The sequence below is a fragment of the Castor canadensis genome, unplaced genomic scaffold, assembly GCF_047511655.1.
Source record: "Castor canadensis unplaced genomic scaffold, mCasCan1.hap1v2 HAP1_SCAFFOLD_269, whole genome shotgun sequence".
Classification (NCBI taxonomy): domain Eukaryota; kingdom Metazoa; phylum Chordata; class Mammalia; order Rodentia; family Castoridae; genus Castor; species Castor canadensis.
The window spans coordinates 1932-20201 of record NW_027395409.1 but is presented as its reverse complement, the minus strand read 5'-3'; the positions used below and the strand labels follow the sequence as shown (position 1 = coordinate 20201).

The 18270-nt window shown below is 67.8% G+C and overlaps 8 non-coding genes across 8 annotated transcripts; all 8 read right to left on the bottom strand.

The window, feature by feature from the left end:
- Nucleotides 1-1597: 1597 nt before the first annotated feature.
- LOC141420486 (5S ribosomal RNA) lies at nucleotides 1598-1716 on the bottom strand. Its single transcript, XR_012445024.1, has one exon. It is a non-coding gene; the product is annotated as a 5S ribosomal RNA (ribosomal RNA).
- Nucleotides 1717-3861: 2145 nt separating this feature from the next.
- Nucleotides 3862-3980, bottom strand: LOC141420485 (5S ribosomal RNA). Its single transcript, XR_012445023.1, has one exon. It is a non-coding gene; the product is annotated as a 5S ribosomal RNA (ribosomal RNA).
- Nucleotides 3981-6127: 2147 nt separating this feature from the next.
- Nucleotides 6128-6246, bottom strand: LOC141420484 (5S ribosomal RNA). The gene has a single exon (XR_012445022.1). It is a non-coding gene; the product is annotated as a 5S ribosomal RNA (ribosomal RNA).
- A 2145-nt stretch (nucleotides 6247-8391) lies between these two features.
- LOC141420483 (5S ribosomal RNA) lies at nucleotides 8392-8510 on the bottom strand. The gene has a single exon (XR_012445021.1). It is a non-coding gene; the product is annotated as a 5S ribosomal RNA (ribosomal RNA).
- A 2145-nt stretch (nucleotides 8511-10655) lies between these two features.
- Nucleotides 10656-10774, bottom strand: LOC141420506 (5S ribosomal RNA). The gene has a single exon (XR_012445044.1). It is a non-coding gene; the product is annotated as a 5S ribosomal RNA (ribosomal RNA).
- Nucleotides 10775-12919: 2145 nt separating this feature from the next.
- LOC141420505 (5S ribosomal RNA) lies at nucleotides 12920-13038 on the bottom strand. Its single transcript, XR_012445043.1, has one exon. It is a non-coding gene; the product is annotated as a 5S ribosomal RNA (ribosomal RNA).
- Nucleotides 13039-15186: 2148 nt separating this feature from the next.
- On the bottom strand, nucleotides 15187-15305 carry LOC141420504 (5S ribosomal RNA). The gene has a single exon (XR_012445042.1). It is a non-coding gene; the product is annotated as a 5S ribosomal RNA (ribosomal RNA).
- A 2145-nt stretch (nucleotides 15306-17450) lies between these two features.
- Nucleotides 17451-17569, bottom strand: LOC141420493 (5S ribosomal RNA). Its single transcript, XR_012445031.1, has one exon. It is a non-coding gene; the product is annotated as a 5S ribosomal RNA (ribosomal RNA).
- Nucleotides 17570-18270: the final 701 nt, after the last annotated feature.

Genomic DNA, 18270 nt, shown 5'->3' with positions numbered 1-18270 from the left:
CACCTCTGGCCCCTTTCACACCCGGGATCTTGGGAAGAAGAAACAAAACCAAACACAGCCAAAGCCATCTCCTCCGACCCGGGGCCCCTCCACATCCCTTCCGATCCCGGGTTCCTGCCGGCCTCCCGGGGCGTTTCTCCCAGGCAGGCCTTCGCGGCCACTACACGGGGCTGAGCACTCGAGTCCTCGGGCGTCACGGGGCCCGCGGCCACGCCAAGCACGCACGACTCCCGGGTCTCGTCTGCTCCTGGGTGCCCTGGGCCTCTTCCCTGTGCCGCTGCTGGGTCTTGTGCCCCTGCTTGGCCTCCTTCAGACCCGGCCCCGTGCTACGCGGCCACGTGCTACAGGATCGTGCCAGCAGAACTGGCCCTGGCTGAGCCCCGTACCCACCCTCCTGCCATCCCTGGCCCTGCTAGCAAATGGCAGAGATCCTCTGGCCTCCGAGCCCAGACAAAAATCCTGATGCAGTTGGCCGAGGGGCCGCAAACCAAGGCTTCGCTTGTTCCCGCTCAGGCCCCAGCCATACCCTCTTGTCCTTCGGCTGCTCGTGTGTGGGGTGGGGGAGAGGAGGGTGCGTCCCCGTGCGTGCGTGCGTGGTCTGGGTGTCTCTGCGTGGTGTGTGTGTGTGTGTGTGTGTGTGTTAGATGCCGTGCCTGGTGTAGGTGGGGAAGAGCAAGCCCTCACGCACAGAGCCCCATCACACACTGGGGCCGGGCCGAGGGGGTCAATCTGCTCGGCCTGATTGCGTTGGGCATACATTGCAGAAGGTGGGTTTTCCAAGGCGGAGCAGAGGGTCCCGGCACCTGAGGTTGTCCACGGGGAGAATGTCTGTTCCACGGGGGCAAGCGGTCCCTTCCGTCGTGCCCAAGCCCATGTGACCCCGAAGGCCAGGTGGCCCCGGTCCTTGAGCTGACTGAGGAGTGCTTTGAGACCCGGAGGGTGGCACAGGCGACTGGGCGCCAGCGGCGGCCCTCCCTCCCTTTGAGCGGGACGGGGAGCTGCCGCTGGCATCCGGAGCTCTGGCGGCCTGCGCCCTCTGTCCCTGTGACCGCAGGCTCTGCCGTGGGAGGCGGGATCCCACGTAGAGGTCGCGCGCTGGCTGCCCTGTCTTGGGTTGAGCGACGGAGCGCGACGTGGAGCAGCACCCGACTGAGGCTCCCTGCTTCTCTGTCCCCTGGCGTCTTGCCCTGGACCCAGTGCACCACCTTGTGGCGAGCCCAGGTGTGGCGCGTCCCGCTGTGGGGCCCGCTGGGGTGCAGGACCCACTTTCTCATGGCTTCCGCACGTCCCTCCCCGCCCGCCTGGAGGGCAGTTGGGGAGCGGTCCCCAACGTGGCCTGGGACCAACCTCGCTGGTGACCCGTGTCGCGGGCGCGCGCCCCAGGAGAGTGTGGGGAGGGGAGAGGATTCGGGGACGTAGCTGTGAGGATTCGGTGTGCGTGGGTCTGGCGGGTGGCCCGGACGGGGTCGGGGTCGTGGTCACGGTGGGTCGTTGTGGTGGTGGTGGTGGTGGTGGTGCTGGGGGTGGTGGTGGTGGTGGGGGGGGTGGTGGCGAAGTCCCCGAAGACAAAAGGAGCAGCGAGGGAGGGAGGAGCAAAAGCCTACAGCACCCGGTATTCCCAGGCGGTCTCCCATCCAAGTACTAACCAGGCCCGACCCTGCTTAGCTTCCGAGATCAGACGAGATCGGGCGCGTTCAGGGTGGTATGGCCGTAGACGCTAGCCGCCGCCTCCGGGAGCCCCAAGAGCCTGCCGAGGGCCCCGGCGTGCGTCTCCACGCTGCTCTCCTGGCACGGCTGGGAGTCCGGGTGGGGGCTGGCAGCCCGGGGCCAGCGGCCAGAGGCCCCGCGCGCCTGCTCGGGCAGCCGGTCTCGCCCAGGTGGCCGCTGGGTGGCTTTCTTCCCGAGGTGTCCTGCTGCCAGGACGAGGGTCAAGTTTTCTCGGGGGAAAATTTCTCAGTGCTCTCGGGCGCTTGTTCTTCTGGGAATGTCCACTGCTGTGGCCAAGGCGGGGGACGCACAGCTCGGGCCAGGGCAAGCAGCCGCCCTCCTCCGTCGCCTCCTGGAGCCGTATCCTTGGGTGGGTGCGTGGCTCCCAGCGGAGGTCTCGGGGACCCTTCCGGTCCTCTTCGTCCGGAAAGCGCCACTGCCCCTCCAGCCCATCAGGAAAACGGCAGCCGCGCCCTTCGCCGACCCGCTCCGCCCTCCTCCACACTCAGGGCCTGGGGCTGCGGGGCTGAATCGTGAGGCTTTCCAGCCCAGGACTTCACCTCTGGCCCCTTTCACACCCGGGATCTTGGGAAGAAGAAACAAAACCAAACACAGCCAAAGCCATCTCCTCCGACCCGGGGCCCCTCCACATCCCTTCCGATCCCGGGTTCCTGCCGGCCTCCCGGGGCGTTTCTCCCAGGCAGGCCTTCGCGGCCACTACACGGGGCTGAGCACTCGAGTCCTCGGGCGTCACGGGGCCCGCGGCCACGCCAAGCACGCACGACTCCCGGGTCTCGTCTGCTCCTGGGTGCCCTGGGCCTCTTCCCTGTGCCGCTGCTGGGTCTTGTGCCCCTGCTTGGCCTCCTTCAGACCCGGCCCCGTGCTACGCGGCCACGTGCTACAGGATCGTGCCAGCAGAACTGGCCCTGGCTGAGCCCCGTACCCACCCTCCTGCCATCCCTGGCCCTGCTAGCAAATGGCAGAGATCCTCTGGCCTCCGAGCCCAGACAAAAATCCTGATGCAGTTGGCCGAGGGGCCGCAAACCAAGGCTTCGCTTGTTCCCGCTCAGGCCCCAGCCATACCCTCTTGTCCTTCGGCTGCTCGTGTGTGGGGTGGGGGAGAGGAGGGTGCGTCCCCGTGCGTGCGTGCGTGGTCTGGGTGTCTCTGCGTGGTGTGTGTGTGTGTGTGTGTGTGTGTTAGATGCCGTGCCTGGTGTAGGTGGGGAAGAGCAAGCCCTCACGCACAGAGCCCCATCACACACTGGGGCCGGGCCGAGGGGGTCAATCTGCTCGGCCTGATTGCGTTGGGCATACATTGCAGAAGGTGGGTTTTCCAAGGCGGAGCAGAGGGTCCCGGCACCTGAGGTTGTCCACGGGGAGAATGTCTGTTCCACGGGGGCAAGCGGTCCCTTCCGTCGTGCCCAAGCCCATGTGACCCCGAAGGCCAGGTGGCCCCGGTCCTTGAGCTGACTGAGGAGTGCTTTGAGACCCGGAGGGTGGCACAGGCGACTGGGCGCCAGCGGCGGCCCTCCCTCCCTTTGAGCGGGACGGGGAGCTGCCGCTGGCATCCGGAGCTCTGGCGGCCTGCGCCCTCTGTCCCTGTGACCGCAGGCTCTGCCGTGGGAGGCGGGATCCCACGTAGAGGTCGCGCGCTGGCTGCCCTGTCTTGGGTTGAGCGACGGAGCGCGACGTGGAGCAGCACCCGACTGAGGCTCCCTGCTTCTCTGTCCCCTGGCGTCTTGCCCTGGACCCAGTGCACCACCTTGTGGCGAGCCCAGGTGTGGCGCGTCCCGCTGTGGGGCCCGCTGGGGTGCAGGACCCACTTTCTCATGGCTTCCGCACGTCCCTCCCCGCCCGCCTGGAGGGCAGTTGGGGAGCGGTCCCCAACGTGGCCTGGGACCAACCTCGCTGGTGACCCGTGTCGCGGGCGCGCGCCCCAGGAGAGTGTGGGGAGGGGAGAGGATTCGGGGACGTAGCTGTGAGGATTCGGTGTGCGTGGGTCTGGCGGGTGGCCCGGACGGGGTCGGGGTCGTGGTCACGGTGGGTCGTTGTGGTGGTGGTGGTGGTGGTGGTGCTGGGGGTGGTGGTGGTGGTGGGGGGGGTGGTGGCGAAGTCCCCGAAGACAAAAGGAGCAGCGAGGGAGGGAGGAGCAAAAGCCTACAGCACCCGGTATTCCCAGGCGGTCTCCCATCCAAGTACTAACCAGGCCCGACCCTGCTTAGCTTCCGAGATCAGACGAGATCGGGCGCGTTCAGGGTGGTATGGCCGTAGACGCTAGCCGCCGCCTCCGGGAGCCCCAAGAGCCTGCCGAGGGCCCCGGCGTGCGTCTCCACGCTGCTCTCCTGGCACGGCTGGGAGTCCGGGTGGGGGCTGGCAGCCCGGGGCCAGCGGCCAGAGGCCCCGCGCGCCTGCTCGGGCAGCCGGTCTCGCCCAGGTGGCCGCTGGGTGGCTTTCTTCCCGAGGTGTCCTGCTGCCAGGACGAGGGTCAAGTTTTCTCGGGGGAAAATTTCTCAGTGCTCTCGGGCGCTTGTTCTTCTGGGAATGTCCACTGCTGTGGCCAAGGCGGGGGACGCACAGCTCGGGCCAGGGCAAGCAGCCGCCCTCCTCCGTCGCCTCCTGGAGCCGTATCCTTGGGTGGGTGCGTGGCTCCCAGCGGAGGTCTCGGGGACCCTTCCGGTCCTCTTCGTCCGGAAAGCGCCACTGCCCCTCCAGCCCATCAGGAAAACGGCAGCCGCGCCCTTCGCCGACCCGCTCCGCCCTCCTCCACACTCAGGGCCTGGGGCTGCGGGGCTGAATCGTGAGGCTTTCCAGCCCAGGACTTCACCTCTGGCCCCTTTCACACCCGGGATCTTGGGAAGAAGAAACAAAACCAAACACAGCCAAAGCCATCTCCTCCGACCCGGGGCCCCTCCACATCCCTTCCGATCCCGGGTTCCTGCCGGCCTCCCGGGGCGTTTCTCCCAGGCAGGCCTTCGCGGCCACTACACGGGGCTGAGCACTCGAGTCCTCGGGCGTCACGGGGCCCGCGGCCACGCCAAGCACGCACGACTCCCGGGTCTCGTCTGCTCCTGGGTGCCCTGGGCCTCTTCCCTGTGCCGCTGCTGGGTCTTGTGCCCCTGCTTGGCCTCCTTCAGACCCGGCCCCGTGCTACGCGGCCACGTGCTACAGGATCGTGCCAGCAGAACTGGCCCTGGCTGAGCCCCGTACCCACCCTCCTGCCATCCCTGGCCCTGCTAGCAAATGGCAGAGATCCTCTGGCCTCCGAGCCCAGACAAAAATCCTGATGCAGTTGGCCGAGGGGCCGCAAACCAAGGCTTCGCTTGTTCCCGCTCAGGCCCCAGCCATACCCTCTTGTCCTTCGGCTGCTCGTGTGTGGGGTGGGGGAGAGGAGGGTGCGTCCCCGTGCGTGCGTGCGTGGTCTGGGTGTCTCTGCGTGGTGTGTGTGTGTGTGTGTGTGTGTGTGTTAGATGCCGTGCCTGGTGTAGGTGGGGAAGAGCAAGCCCTCACGCACAGAGCCCCATCACACACTGGGGCCGGGCCGAGGGGGTCAATCTGCTCGGCCTGATTGCGTTGGGCATACATTGCAGAAGGTGGGTTTTCCAAGGCGGAGCAGAGGGTCCCGGCACCTGAGGTTGTCCACGGGGAGAATGTCTGTTCCACGGGGGCAAGCGGTCCCTTCCGTCGTGCCCAAGCCCATGTGACCCCGAAGGCCAGGTGGCCCCGGTCCTTGAGCTGACTGAGGAGTGCTTTGAGACCCGGAGGGTGGCACAGGCGACTGGGCGCCAGCGGCGGCCCTCCCTCCCTTTGAGCGGGACGGGGAGCTGCCGCTGGCATCCGGAGCTCTGGCGGCCTGCGCCCTCTGTCCCTGTGACCGCAGGCTCTGCCGTGGGAGGCGGGATCCCACGTAGAGGTCGCGCGCTGGCTGCCCTGTCTTGGGTTGAGCGACGGAGGGCGACGTGGAGCAGCACCCGACTGAGGCTCCCTGCTTCTCTGTCCCCTGGCGTCTTGCCCTGGACCCAGTGCACCACCTTGTGGCGAGCCCAGGTGTGGCGCGTCCCGCTGTGGGGCCCGCTGGGGTGCAGGACCCACTTTCTCATGGCTTCCGCACGTCCCTCCCCGCCCGCCTGGAGGGCAGTTGGGGAGCGGTCCCCAACGTGGCCTGGGACCAACCTCGCTGGTGACCCGTGTCGCGGGCGCGCGCCCCAGGAGAGTGTGGGGAGGGGAGAGGATTCGGGGACGTAGCTGTGAGGATTCGGTGTGCGTGGGTCTGGCGGGTGGCCCGGACGGGGTCGGGGTCGTGGTCACGGTGGGTCGTTGTGGTGGTGGTGGTGGTGGTGGTGCTGGGGGTGGTGGTGGTGGTGGGGGGGGTGGTGGCGAAGTCCCCGAAGACAAAAGGAGCAGCGAGGGAGGGAGGAGCAAAAGCCTACAGCACCCGGTATTCCCAGGCGGTCTCCCATCCAAGTACTAACCAGGCCCGACCCTGCTTAGCTTCCGAGATCAGACGAGATCGGGCGCGTTCAGGGTGGTATGGCCGTAGACGCTAGCCGCCGCCTCCGGGAGCCCCAAGAGCCTGCCGAGGGCCCCGGCGTGCGTCTCCACGCTGCTCTCCTGGCACGGCTGGGAGTCCGGGTGGGGGCTGGCAGCCCGGGGCCAGCGGCCAGAGGCCCCGCGCGCCTGCTCGGGCAGCCGGTCTCGCCCAGGTGGCCGCTGGGTGGCTTTCTTCCCGAGGTGTCCTGCTGCCAGGACGAGGGTCAAGTTTTCTCGGGGGAAAATTTCTCAGTGCTCTCGGGCGCTTGTTCTTCTGGGAATGTCCACTGCTGTGGCCAAGGCGGGGGACGCACAGCTCGGGCCAGGGCAAGCAGCCGCCCTCCTCCGTCGCCTCCTGGAGCCGTATCCTTGGGTGGGTGCGTGGCTCCCAGCGGAGGTCTCGGGGACCCTTCCGGTCCTCTTCGTCCGGAAAGCGCCACTGCCCCTCCAGCCCATCAGGAAAACGGCAGCCGCGCCCTTCGCCGACCCGCTCCGCCCTCCTCCACACTCAGGGCCTGGGGCTGCGGGGCTGAATCGTGAGGCTTTCCAGCCCAGGACTTCACCTCTGGCCCCTTTCACACCCGGGATCTTGGGAAGAAGAAACAAAACCAAACACAGCCAAAGCCATCTCCTCCGACCCGGGGCCCCTCCACATCCCTTCCGATCCCGGGTTCCTGCCGGCCTCCCGGGGCGTTTCTCCCAGGCAGGCCTTCGCGGCCACTACACGGGGCTGAGCACTCGAGTCCTCGGGCGTCACGGGGCCCGCGGCCACGCCAAGCACGCACGACTCCCGGGTCTCGTCTGCTCCTGGGTGCCCTGGGCCTCTTCCCTGTGCCGCTGCTGGGTCTTGTGCCCCTGCTTGGCCTCCTTCAGACCCGGCCCCGTGCTACGCTGCCACGTGCTACAGGATCGTGCCAGCAGAACTGGCCCTGGCTGAGCCCCGTACCCACCCTCCTGCCATCCCTGGCCCTGCTAGCAAATGGCAGAGATCCTCTGGCCTCCGAGCCCAGACAAAAATCCTGATGCAGTTGGCCGAGGGGCCGCAAACCAAGGCTTCGCTTGTTCCCGCTCAGGCCCCAGCCATACCCTCTTGTCCTTCGGCTGCTCGTGTGTGGGGTGGGGGAGAGGAGGGTGCGTCCCCGTGCGTGCGTGCGTGGTCTGGGTGTCTCTGCGTGGTGTGTGTGTGTGTGTGTGTGTGTGTTAGATGCCGTGCCTGGTGTAGGTGGGGAAGAGCAAGCCCTCACGCACAGAGCCCCATCACACACTGGGGCCGGGCCGAGGGGGTCAATCTGCTCGGCCTGATTGCGTTGGGCATACATTGCAGAAGGTGGGTTTTCCAAGGCGGAGCAGAGGGTCCCGGCACCTGAGGTTGTCCACGGGGAGAATGTCTGTTCCACGGGGGCAAGCGGTCCCTTCCGTCGTGCCCAAGCCCATGTGACCCCGAAGGCCAGGTGGCCCCGGTCCTTGAGCTGACTGAGGAGTGCTTTGAGACCCGGAGGGTGGCACAGGCGACTGGGCGCCAGCGGCGGCCCTCCCTCCCTTTGAGCGGGACGGGGAGCTGCCGCTGGCATCCGGAGCTCTGGCGGCCTGCGCCCTCTGTCCCTGTGACCGCAGGCTCTGCCGTGGGAGGCGGGATCCCACGTAGAGGTCGCGCGCTGGCTGCCCTGTCTTGGGTTGAGCGACGGAGCGCGACGTGGAGCAGCACCCGACTGAGGCTCCCTGCTTCTCTGTCCCCTGGCGTCTTGCCCTGGACCCAGTGCACCACCTTGTGGCGAGCCCAGGTGTGGCGCGTCCCGCTGTGGGGCCCGCTGGGGTGCAGGACCCACTTTCTCATGGCTTCCGCACGTCCCTCCCCGCCCGCCTGGAGGGCAGTTGGGGAGCGGTCCCCAACGTGGCCTGGGACCAACCTCGCTGGTGACCCGTGTCGCGGGCGCGCGCCCCAGGAGAGTGTGGGGAGGGGAGAGGATTCGGGGACGTAGCTGTGAGGATTCGGTGTGCGTGGGTCTGGCGGGTGGCCCGGACGGGGTCGGGGTCGTGGTCACGGTGGGTCGTTGTGGTGGTGGTGGTGGTGGTGGTGCTGGGGGTGGTGGTGGTGGTGGGGGGGGTGGTGGCGAAGTCCCCGAAGACAAAAGGAGCAGCGAGGGAGGGAGGAGCAAAAGCCTACAGCACCCGGTATTCCCAGGCGGTCTCCCATCCAAGTACTAACCAGGCCCGACCCTGCTTAGCTTCCGAGATCAGACGAGATCGGGCGCGTTCAGGGTGGTATGGCCGTAGACGCTAGCCGCCGCCTCCGGGAGCCCCAAGAGCCTGCCGAGGTACCCGGCGTGCGTCTCCACGCTGCTCTCCTGGCACGGCTGGGAGTCCGGGTGGGGGCTGGCAGCCCGGGGCCAGCGGCCAGAGGCCCCGCGCGCCTGCTCGGGCAGCCGGTCTCGCCCAGGTGGCCGCTGGGTGGCTTTCTTCCCGAGGTGTCCTGCTGCCAGGACGAGGGTCAAGTTTTCTCGGGGGAAAATTTCTCAGTGCTCTCGGGCGCTTGTTCTTCTGGGAATGTCCACTGCTGTGGCCAAGGCGGGGGACGCACAGCTCGGGCCAGGGCAAGCAGCCGCCCTCCTCCGTCGCCTCCTGGAGCCGTATCCTTGGGTGGGTGCGTGGCTCCCAGCGGAGGTCTCGGGGACCCTTCCGGTCCTCTTCGTCCGGAAAGCGCCACTGCCCCTCCAGCCCATCAGGAAAACGGCAGCCGCGCCCTTCGCCGACCCGCTCCGCCCTCCTCCACACTCAGGGCCTGGGGCTGCGGGGCTGAATCGTGAGGCTTTCCAGCCCAGGACTTCACCTCTGGCCCCTTTCACACCCGGGATCTTGGGAAGAAGAAACAAAACCAAACACAGCCAAAGCCATCTCCTCCGACCCGGGGCCCCTCCACATCCCTTCCGATCCCGGGTTCCTGCCGGCCTCCCGGGGCGTTTCTCCCAGGCAGGCCTTCGCGGCCACTACACGGGGCTGAGCACTCGAGTCCTCGGGCGTCACGGGGCCCGCGGCCACGCCAAGCACGCACGACTCCCGGGTCTCGTCTGCTCCTGGGTGCCCTGGGCCTCTTCCCTGTGCCGCTGCTGGGTCTTGTGCCCCTGCTTGGCCTCCTTCAGACCCGGCCCCGTGCTACGCGGCCACGTGCTACAGGATCGTGCCAGCAGAACTGGCCCTGGCTGAGCCCCGTACCCACCCTCCTGCCATCCCTGGCCCTGCTAGCAAATGGCAGAGATCCTCTGGCCTCCGAGCCCAGACAAAAATCCTGATGCAGTTGGCCGAGGGGCCGCAAACCAAGGCTTCGCTTGTTCCCGCTCAGGCCCCAGCCATACCCTCTTGTCCTTCGGCTGCTCGTGTGTGGGGTGGGGGAGAGGAGGGTGCGTCCCCGTGCGTGCGTGCGTGGTCTGGGTGTCTCTGCGTGGTGTGTGTGTGTGTGTGTGTGTGTGTTAGATGCCGTGCCTGGTGTAGGTGGGGAAGAGCAAGCCCTCACGCACAGAGCCCCATCACACACTGGGGCCGGGCCGAGGGGGTCAATCTGCTCGGCCTGATTGCGTTGGGCATACATTGCAGAAGGTGGGTTTTCCAAGGCGGAGCAGAGGGTCCCGGCACCTGAGGTTGTCCACGGGGAGAATGTCTGTTCCACGGGGGCAAGCGGTCCCTTCCGTCGTGCCCAAGCCCATGTGACCCCGAAGGCCAGGTGGCCCCGGTCCTTGAGCTGACTGAGGAGTGCTTTGAGACCCGGAGGGTGGCACAGGCGACTGGGCGCCAGCGGCGGCCCTCCCTCCCTTTGAGCGGGACGGGGAGCTGCCGCTGGCATCCGGAGCTCTGGCGGCCTGCGCCCTCTGTCCCTGTGACCGCAGGCTCTGCCGTGGGAGGCGGGATCCCACGTAGAGGTCGCGCGCTGGCTGCCCTGTCTTGGGTTGAGCGACGGAGCGCGACGTGGAGCAGCACCCGACTGAGGCTCCCTGCTTCTCTGTCCCCTGGCGTCTTGCCCTGGACCCAGTGCACCACCTTGTGGCGAGCCCAGGTGTGGCGCGTCCCGCTGTGGGGCCCGCTGGGGTGCAGGACCCACTTTCTCATGGCTTCCGCACGTCCCTCCCCGCCCGCCTGGAGGGCAGTTGGGGAGCGGTCCCCAACGTGGCCTGGGACCAACCTCGCTGGTGACCCGTGTCGCGGGCGCGCGCCCCAGGAGAGTGTGGGGAGGGGAGAGGATTCGGGGACGTAGCTGTGAGGATTCGGTGTGCGTGGGTCTGGCGGGTGGCCCGGACGGGGTCGGGGTCGTGGTCACGGTGGGTCGTTGTGGTGGTGGTGGTGGTGGTGGTGCTGGGGGTGGTGGTGGTGGTGGGGGGGGTGGTGGCGAAGTCCCCGAAGACAAAAGGAGCAGCGAGGGAGGGAGGAGCAAAAGCCTACAGCACCCGGTATTCCCAGGCGGTCTCCCATCCAAGTACTAACCAGGCCCGACCCTGCTTAGCTTCCGAGATCAGACGAGATCGGGCGCGTTCAGGGTGGTATGGCCGTAGACGCTAGCCGCCGCCTCCGGGAGCCCCAAGAGCCTGCCGAGGGCCCCGGCGTGCGTCTCCACGCTGCTCTCCTGGCACGGCTGGGAGTCCGGGTGGGGGCTGGCAGCCCGGGGCCAGCGGCCAGAGGCCCCGCGCGCCTGCTCGGGCAGCCGGTCTCGCCCAGGTGGCCGCTGGGTGGCTTTCTTCCCGAGGTGTCCTGCTGCCAGGACGAGGGTCAAGTTTTCTCGGGGGAAAATTTCTCAGTGCTCTCGGGCGCTTGTTCTTCTGGGAATGTCCACTGCTGTGGCCAAGGCGGGGGACGCACAGCTCGGGCCAGGGCAAGCAGCCGCCCTCCTCCGTCGCCTCCTGGAGCCGTATCCTTGGGTGGGTGCGTGGCTCCCAGCGGAGGTCTCGGGGACCCTTCCGGTCCTCTTCGTCCGGAAAGCGCCACTGCCCCTCCAGCCCATCAGGAAAACGGCAGCCGCGCCCTTCGCCGACCCGCTCCGCCCTCCTCCACACTCAGGGCCTGGGGCTGCGGGGCTGAATCGTGAGGCTTTCCAGCCCAGGACTTCACCTCTGGCCCCTTTCACACCCGGGATCTTGGGAAGAAGAAACAAAACCAAACACAGCCAAAGCCATCTCCTCCGACCCGGGGCCCCTCCACATCCCTTCCGATCCCGGGTTCCTGCCGGCCTCCCGGGGCGTTTCTCCCAGGCAGGCCTTCGCGGCCACTACACGGGGCTGAGCACTCGAGTCCTCGGGCGTCACGGGGCCCGCGGCCACGCCAAGCACGCATGACTCCCGGGTCTCGTCTGCTCCTGGGTGCCCTGGGCCTCTTCCCTGTGCCGCTGCTGGGTCTTGTGCCCCTGCTTGGCCTCCTTCAGACCCGGCCCCGTGCTACGCGGCCACGTGCTACAGGATCGTGCCAGCAGAACTGGCCCTGGCTGAGCCCCGTACCCACCCTCCTGCCATCCCTGGCCCTGCTAGCAAATGGCAGAGATCCTCTGGCCTCCGAGCCCAGACAAAAATCCTGATGCAGTTGGCCGAGGGGCCGCAAACCAAGGCTTCGCTTGTTCCCGCTCAGGCCCCAGCCATACCCTCTTGTCCTTCGGCTGCTCGTGTGTGGGGTGGGGGAGAGGAGGGTGCGTCCCCGTGCGTGCGTGCGTGGTCTGGGTGTCTCTGCGTGGTGTGTGTGTGTGTGTGTGTGTGTGTTAGATGCCGTGCCTGGTGTAGGTGGGGAAGAGCAAGCCCTCACGCACAGAGCCCCATCACACACTGGGGCCGGGCCGAGGGGGTCAATCTGCTCGGCCTGATTGCGTTGGGCATACATTGCAGAAGGTGGGTTTTCCAAGGCGGAGCAGAGGGTCCCGGCACCTGAGGTTGTCCACGGGGAGAATGTCTGTTCCACGGGGGCAAGCGGTCCCTTCCGTCGTGCCCAAGCCCATGTGACCCCGAAGGCCAGGTGGCCCCGGTCCTTGAGCTGACTGAGGAGTGCTTTGAGACCCGGAGGGTGGCACAGGCGACTGGGCGCCAGCGGCGGCCCTCCCTCCCTTTGAGCGGGACGGGGAGCTGCCGCTGGCATCCGGAGCTCTGGCGGCCTGCGCCCTCTGTCCCTGTGACCGCAGGCTCTGCCGTGGGAGGCGGGATCCCACGTAGAGGTCGCGCGCTGGCTGCCCTGTCTTGGGTTGAGCGACGGAGCGCGACGTGGAGCAGCACCCGACTGAGGCTCCCTGCTTCTCTGTCCCCTGGCGTCTTGCCCTGGACCCAGTGCACCACCTTGTGGCGAGCCCAGGTGTGGCGCGTCCCGCTGTGGGGCCCGCTGGGGTGCAGGACCCACTTTCTCATGGCTTCCGCACGTCCCTCCCCGCCCGCCTGGAGGGCAGTTGGGGAGCGGTCCCCAACGTGGCCTGGGACCAACCTCGCTGGTGACCCGTGTCGCGGGCGCGCGCCCCAGGAGAGTGTGGGGAGGGGAGAGGATTCGGGGACGTAGCTGTGAGGATTCGGTGTGCGTGGGTCTGGCGGGTGGCCCGGACGGGGTCGGGGTCGTGGTCACGGTGGGTCGTTGTGGTGGTGGTGGTGGTGGTGGTGCTGGGGGTGGTGGTGGTGGTGGGGGGGGTGGTGGCGAAGTCCCCGAAGACAAAAGGAGCAGCGAGGGAGGGAGGAGCAAAAGCCTACAGCACCCGGTATTCCCAGGCGGTCTCCCATCCAAGTACTAACCAGGCCCGACCCTGCTTAGCTTCCGAGATCAGACGAGATCGGGCGCGTTCAGGGTGGTATGGCCGTAGACGCTAGCCGCCGCCTCCGGGAGCCCCAAGAGCCTGCCGAGGGCCCCGGCGTGCGTCTCCACGCTGCTCTCCTGGCACGGCTGGGAGTCCGGGTGGGGGCTGGCAGCCCGGGGCCAGCGGCCAGAGGCCCCGCGCGCCTGCTCGGGCAGCCGGTCTCGCCCAGGTGGCCGCTGGGTGGCTTTCTTCCCGAGGTGTCCTGCTGCCAGGACGAGGGTCAAGTTTTCTCGGGGGAAAATTTCTCAGTGCTCTCGGGCGCTTGTTCTTCTGGGAATGTCCACTGCTGTGGCCAAGGCGGGGGACGCACAGCTCGGGCCAGGGCAAGCAGCCGCCCTCCTCCGTCGCCTCCTGGAGCCGTATCCTTGGGTGGGTGCGTGGCTCCCAGCGGAGGTCTCGGGGACCCTTCCGGTCCTCTTCGTCCGGAAAGCGCCACTGCCCCTCCAGCCCATCAGGAAAACGGCAGCCGCGCCCTTCGCCGACCCGCTCCGCCCTCCTCCACACTCAGGGCCTGGGGCTGCGGGGCTGAATCGTGAGGCTTTCCAGCCCAGGACTTCACCTCTGGCCCCTTTCACACCCGGGATCTTGGGAAGAAGAAACAAAACCAAACACAGCCAAAGCCATCTCCTCCGACCCGGGGCCCCTCCACATCCCTTCCGATCCCGGGTTCCTGCCGGCCTCCCGGGGCGTTTCTCCCAGGCAGGCCTTCGCGGCCACTACACGGGGCTGAGCACTCGAGTCCTCGGGCGTCACGGGGCCCGCGGCCACGCCAAGCACGCACGACTCCCGGGTCTCGTCTGCTCCTGGGTGCCCTGGGCCTCTTCCCTGTGCCGCTGCTGGGTCTTGTGCCCCTGCTTGGCCTCCTTCAGACCCGGCCCCGTGCTACGCGGCCACGTGCTACAGGATCGTGCCAGCAGAACTGGCCCTGGCTGAGCCCCGTACCCACCCTCCTGCCATCCCTGGCCCTGCTAGCAAATGGCAGAGATCCTCTGGCCTCCGAGCCCAGACAAAAATCCTGATGCAGTTGGCCGAGGGGCCGCAAACCAAGGCTTCGCTTGTTCCCGCTCAGGCCCCAGCCATACCCTCTTGTCCTTCGGCTGCTCGTGTGTGGGGTGGGGGAGAGGAGGGTGCGTCCCCGTGCGTGCGTGCGTGGTCTGGGTGTCTCTGCGTGGTGTGTGTGTGTGTGTGTGTGTGTGTTAGATGCCGTGCCTGGTGTAGGTGGGGAAGAGCAAGCCCTCACGCACAGAGCCCCATCACACACTGGGGCCGGGCCGAGGGGGTCAATCTGCTCGGCCTGATTGCGTTGGGCATACATTGCAGAAGGTGGGTTTTCCAAGGCGGAGCAGAGGGTCCCGGCACCTGAGGTTGTCCACGGGGAGAATGTCTGTTCCACGGGGGCAAGCGGTCCCTTCCGTCGTGCCCAAGCCCATGTGACCCCGAAGGCCAGGTGGCCCCGGTCCTTGAGCTGACTGAGGAGTGCTTTGAGACCCGGAGGGTGGCACAGGCGACTGGGCGCCAGCGGCGGCCCTCCCTCCCTTTGAGCGGGACGGGGAGCTGCCGCTGGCATCCGGAGCTCTGGCGGCCTGCGCCCTCTGTCCCTGTGACCGCAGGCTCTGCCGTGGGAGGCGGGATCCCACGTAGAGGTCGCGCGCTGGCTGCCCTGTCTTGGGTTGAGCGACGGAGCGCGACGTGGAGCAGCACCCGACTGAGGCTCCCTGCTTCTCTGTCCCCTGGCGTCTTGCCCTGGACCCAGTGCACCACCTTGTGGCGAGCCCAGGTGTGGCGCGTCCCGCTGTGGGGCCCGCTGGGGTGCAGGACCCACTTTCTCATGGCTTCCGCACGTCCCTCCCCGCCCGCCTGGAGGGCAGTTGGGGAGCGGTCCCCAACGTGGCCTGGGACCAACCTCGCTGGTGACCCGTGTCGCGGGCGCGCGCCCCAGGAGAGTGTGGGGAGGGGAGAGGATTCGGGGACGTAGCTGTGAGGATTCGGTGTGCGTGGGTCTGGCGGGTGGCCCGGACGGGGTCGGGGTCGTGGTCACGGTGGGTCGTTGTGGTGGTGGTGGTGGTGGTGGTGGTGCTGGGGGTGGTGGTGGTGGTGGGGGGGGTGGTGGCGAAGTCCCCGAAGACAAAAGGAGCAGCGAGGGAGGGAGGAGCAAAAGCCTACAGCACCCGGTATTCCCAGGCGGTCTCCCATCCAAGTACTAACCAGGCCCGACCCTGCTTAGCTTCCGAGATCAGACGAGATCGGGCGCGTTCAGGGTGGTATGGCCGTAGACGCTAGCCGCCGCCTCCGGGAGCCCCAAGAGCCTGCCGAGGGCCCCGGCGTGCGTCTCCACGCTGCTCTCCTGGCACGGCTGGGAGTCCGGGTGGGGGCTGGCAGCCCGGGGCCAGCGGCCAGAGGCCCCGCGCGCCTGCTCGGGCAGCCGGTCTCGCCCAGGTGGCCGCTGGGTGGCTTTCTTCCCGAGGTGTCCTGCTGCCAGGACGAGGGTCAAGTTTTCTCGGGGGAAAATTTCTCAGTGCTCTCGGGCGCTTGTTCTTCTGGGAATGTCCACTGCTGTGGCCAAGGCGGGGGACGCACAGCTCGGGCCAGGGCAAGCAGCCGCCCTCCTCCGTCGCCTCCTGGAGCCGTATCCTTGGGTGGGTGCGTGGCTCCCAGCGGAGGTCTCGGGGACCCTTCCGGTCCTCTTCGTCCGGAAAGCGCCACTGCCCCTCCAGCCCATCAGGAAAACGGCAGCCGCGCCCTTCGCCGACCCGCTCCGCCCTCCTCCACACTCAGGGCCTGGGGCTGCGGGGCTGAATCGTGAGGCTTTCCAGCCCAGGACTTCACCTCTGGCCCCTTTCACACCCGGGATCTTGGGAAGAAGAAACAAAACCAAACACAGCCAAAGCCATCTCCTCCGACCCGGGGCCCCTCCACATCCCTTCCGATCCCGGGTTCCTGCCGGCCTCCCGGGGCGTTTCTCCCAGGCAGGCCTTCGCGGCCACTACACGGGGCTGAGCACTCGAGTCCTCGGGCGTCACGGGGCCCGCGGCCACGCCAAGCACGCACGACTCCCGGGTCTCGTCTGCTCCTGGGTGCCCTGGGCCTCTTCCCTGTGCCGCTGCTGGGTCTTGTGCCCCTGCTTGGCCTCCTTCAGACCCGGCCCCGTGCTACGCGGCCACGTGCTACAGGATCGTGCCAGCAGAACTGGCCCTGGCTGAGCCCCGTACCCACCCTCCTGCCATCCCTGGCCCTGCTAGCAAATGGCAGAGATCCTCTGGCCTCCGAGCCCAGACAAAAATCCTGATGCAGTTGGCCGAGGGGCCGCAAACCAAGGCTTCGCTTGTTCCCGCTCAGGCCCCAGCCATACCCTCTTGTCCTTCGGCTGCTCGTGTGTGGGGTGGGGGAGAGGAGGGTGCGTCCCCGTGCGTGCGTGCGTGGTCTGGGTGTCTCTGCGTGGTGTGTGTGTGTGTGTGTGTGTGTGTTAGATGCCGTGCCTGGTGTAGGTGGGGAAGAGCAAGCCCTCACGCACAGAGCCCCATCACACACTGGGGCCGGGCCGAGGGGGTCAATCTGCTCGGCCTGATTGCGTTGGGCATACATTGCAGAAGGTGGGTTTTCCAAGGCGGAGCAGAGGGTCCCGGCACCTGAGGTTGTCCACGGGGAGAATGTCTGTTCCACGGGGGCAAGCGGTCCCTTCCGTCGTGCCCAAGCCCATGTGACCCCGAAGGCCAGGTGGCCCCGGTCCTTGAGCTGACTGAGGAGTGCTTTGAGACCCGGAGGGTGGCACAGGCGACTGGGCGCCAGCGGCGGCCCTCCCTCCCTTTGAGCGGGACGGGGAGCTGCCGCTGGCATCCGGAGCTCTGGCGGCCTGCGCCCTCTGTCCCTGTGACCGCAGGCTCTGCCGTGGGAGGCGGGATCCCACGTAGAGGTCGCGCGCTGGCTGCCCTGTCTTGGGTTGAGCGACGGAGCGCGACGTGGAGCAGCACCCGACTGAGGCTCCCTGCTTCTCTGTCCCCTGGCGTCTTGCCCTGGACCCAGTGCACCACCTTGTGGCGAGCCCAGGTGTGGCGCGTCCCGCTGTGGGGCCCGCTGGGGTGCAGGACCCACTTTCTCATGGCTTCCGCACGTCCCTCCCCGCCCGCCTGGAGGGCAGTTGGGGAGCGGTCCCCAACGTGGCCTGGGACCAACCTCGCTGGTGACCCGTGTCGCGGGCGCGCGCCCCAGGAGAGTGTGGGGAGGGGAGAGGATTCGGGGACGTAGCTGTGAGGATTCGGTGTGCGTGGGTCTGGCGGGTGGCCCGGACGGGGTCGGGGTCGTGGTCACGGTGGGTCGTTGTGGTGGTGGTGGTGGTGGTGGTGCTGGGGGTGGTGGTGGTGGTGGGGGGGGTGGTGGCGAAGTCCCCGAAGACAAAAGGAGCAGCGAGGGAGGGAGGAGCAAAAGCCTACAGCACCCGGTATTCCCAGGCGGTCTCCCATCCAAGTACTAACCAGGCCCGACCCTGCTTAGCTTCCGAGATCAGACGAGATCGGGCGCGTTCAGGGTGGTATGGCCGTAGACGCTAGCCGCCGCCTCCGGGAGCCCCAAGAGCCTGCCGAGGGCCCCGGCGTGCGTCTCCACGCTGCTCTCCTGGCACGGCTGGGAGTCCGGGTGGGGGCTGGCAGCCCGGGGCCAGCGGCCAGAGGCCCCGCGCGCCTGCTCGGGCAGCCGGTCTCGCCCAGGTGGCCGCTGGGTGGCTTTCTTCCCGAGGTGTCCTGCTGCCAGGACGAGGGTCAAGTTTTCTCGGGGGAAAATTTCTCAGTGCTCTCGGGCGCTTGTTCTTCTGGGAATGTCCACTGCTGTGGCCAAGGCGGGGGACGCACAGCTCGGGCCAGGGCAAGCAGCCGCCCTCCTCCGTCGCCTCCTGGAGCCGTATCCTTGGGTGGGTGCGTGGCTCCCAGCGGAGGTCTCGGGGACCCTTCCGGTCCTCTTCGTCCGGAAAGCGCCACTGCCCCTCCAGCCCATCAGGAAAACGGCAGCCGCGCCCTTCGCCGACCCGCTCCGCCCTCCTCCACACTCAGGGCCTGGGGCTGCGGGGCTGAATCGTGAGGCTTTCCAGCCCAGGACTTCACCTCTGGCCCCTTTCACACCCGGGATCTTGGGAAGAAGAAACAAAACCAAACACAGCCAAAGCCATCTCCTCCGACCCGGGGCCCCTCCACATCCCTTCCGATCCCGGGTTCCTGCCGGCCTCCCGGGGCGTTTCTCCCAGGCAGGCCTTC